At 46.8% G+C, this 2,416-nt stretch overlaps 1 long non-coding RNA gene across 1 annotated transcript in view; it reads left to right on the forward strand.

Moving 5' to 3' along the window:
- Window positions 1-1,625: 1,625 nt before the first annotated feature.
- Window positions 1,626-2,416, forward strand: part of LOC109705776 — a 2,469-nt gene continuing 1,678 nt past the window's right edge. The window contains exons 1-2 of the long non-coding RNA XR_002214885.1: window positions 1,626-1,665; window positions 1,782-1,858. This is a non-coding gene — a long non-coding RNA (uncharacterized LOC109705776). The remainder of the gene's footprint in view (window positions 1,666-1,781; window positions 1,859-2,416) is intronic.

Here is a 2,416-nt window from a genome sequence, read left to right on the forward strand (position 1 = left end):
TTCACATTTCTTCAACTTGGCATAAAGCTCCTTTTCCCGAAGTATTTGAAGTACAAGCCTCAAATTCTCCTCGTGATCGGTATCACTTCGGGAATAAACCAAAATGTCGTCGATGAATACTACGACGAACCTGTCCAGGTAAGGCTTAAAAACACGGTTCATTAGATCCATAAAAGCTGCAGGGGCATTAGTAAGCCCAAATGGCATAACTGTGAACTCATAATGTCCATACCGTGTTCTAAAAGCCGTTTTCGACACATCCTCGGGTTTGATCTTTAACTGGTGGTATCCCAACTGCAAGTCGATCTTGGAATACACACACGATCCTTGAAGCTGATCAAACAAGTCGTCAATCCTCGGCAACGGATACTTATTCTTGATCGTGACTTTATTGAGTTCACGATAGTCCACACATAGGCGAAGTGATCCTTCCTTTTTCTTGACGAACAGAACTGGCGCTCCCCACGGCGAGACGCTCGATTGAGTGAAGCCCTTGTCCAACAGATTCTGTAGCTGTGCCCTTAGCTCCTTCAGCTCCGCCGGTGCCATCCTATAGGGTGCTTTCGAGATTGGGGTAGTTCCGGGGACGAGATCTACCACAAACTCAATCTCCCTATCAGGAGGCATACCCGGTAGCTCAGCTGGAAACACGTCCTGAAACTCTCGCACTACCAGGATATCCTCGATCCTAGGGTGTCATCCTCGCCCCTCAACACAACACTAGCCAAGTAGACTACACATCCTCGGCTGATCAGCTGCCTAGCTCGAGACGAGCTGATCGACATCGCAAAAAGCGAACTCCGGCATCCTTTAAACACAACCTCAGTCTGCCCCGGTTCTCTAAAAGTAACCGTGCGATTCTTTCAGTCAATGGTGGCGTAGTACTTAGTTAGCCAATCCATACCCAAGACCACATCGAAATCCCTTAGCTTGCGCAGAGCAAGCAAATCCACGGGCATGATCCAATCTCCTACCCGAACAAGGCAACTAGGGCAATACTCTCTAATATCCAGAGTGTGGTCGGGTACTACAACATGTCCCGGATGCAATAAAGAAACCAAAGGGATGCCATGCAACTCGACAAACAGCCAATCTATAAATGAATGCGATGCACCGGTATCAAATAAAGCACGAACTCTAATGCCATCAAGTAAAATGATACCTGCAACCACATCCTGGGCTGCTGCCGCCTCCTCGGTCTGAGCGGCATTGTAATACACTGGATCTTAGCAAATCGCAAAATTCGAGTGTTTGATCTGTGTTCGGAGCGTTCCCACAGTTTTTGGAGGATCGTTGATAGTGTCCCGACCCCTGGCACGCATCCCGAGGATGTTGGAGTGGGACTTGGCACCAAAATTCCAAAATCGAAATTTTTGGACAGCTCTCGGGTAGCCTGCAGCAGGGCTTGTACCGGAACAAGACTTGCCTTGTACCGGTACAAGGGTTGATGGTTGTACCGGTACAGCCATCGGGCTCGTACTGGTACAGAGCTGCAGACCGCGCGACCCGAGCCTCGGGTTTGCAATTTCGTCGGCCTTGTACCGGTACAAGGAGGCAGATTTCGTACAGTTTGTTCTGCAGGGGTGTTTTTGCTATTGTAGCAATACTATAACAGCACCCACGCCCCTTAGGGCTTCTTTTGTGCTGGGACCTGAGGAGGAGAAGGTGAGAGGAGCTCTCTCTCCCTTTCTTTGCATTTTTACTCCTTTGCTTGGTTTTTATTTGGGTTTCTCTCCTCTTTTTGCATCTTGGTGGCTTCTCCACCATTGTTGATGGCTTAGAGCTTGGAGAGGAGCTTGTGGCTGAGGAGATCTCCCACCCCACTTGGATTGGAGCTAAGTTTGGAGCTTCTTGAGAGGTTAGAGACTTGATTTCTCCCTTTGATCCTTGATTTGAGGCTTTTTGTGAGATGAAACCCTAGAATGAGGTTTTAGGGCTTTAATTTGGGTATTTTGAATTTAGGGCTTTTGAAGCTAGATTGATTGGATTAGAGGCTTCCATTAGGTTGGATTGGATGAGCCCTAGCTTCATTTTGGAGCTTTAGAGGAGATTTTTGCTCTAGAGGTGAGTTCTTCTCACCTATACTTGATTAGCTTAATGTTTGAGCTAGGTTTGGTTTGTTTGGCCCGTATGATACATGTTCTTGTACCTCTAGGATATTAGAAGACTAGAGGACACCCTCGTTGGAGCGCGCGAGGAGTTTCGTTGCCATCGGTGGGTTTGGCTTCCTTGAAATTGGAGGAAATTCCTCCTAAGTGGTTAAATGCTTTCATGCTCCTTAAATTCCTGCATATTCATGTTCAGTAGCATTTATGAGAGTTTTTGAATGCTTAGAACTCATATGTTGTGCATCAAGAAAATTTACTCTACATAGTAGAGAGAGAGAGACAATGTGCTTTGTTAATATGCATGCGAC

This window comes from Ananas comosus, unplaced genomic scaffold (assembly GCF_001540865.1).
Source record: "Ananas comosus cultivar F153 unplaced genomic scaffold, ASM154086v1, whole genome shotgun sequence".
Taxonomy (NCBI): domain Eukaryota; kingdom Viridiplantae; phylum Streptophyta; class Magnoliopsida; order Poales; family Bromeliaceae; genus Ananas; species Ananas comosus.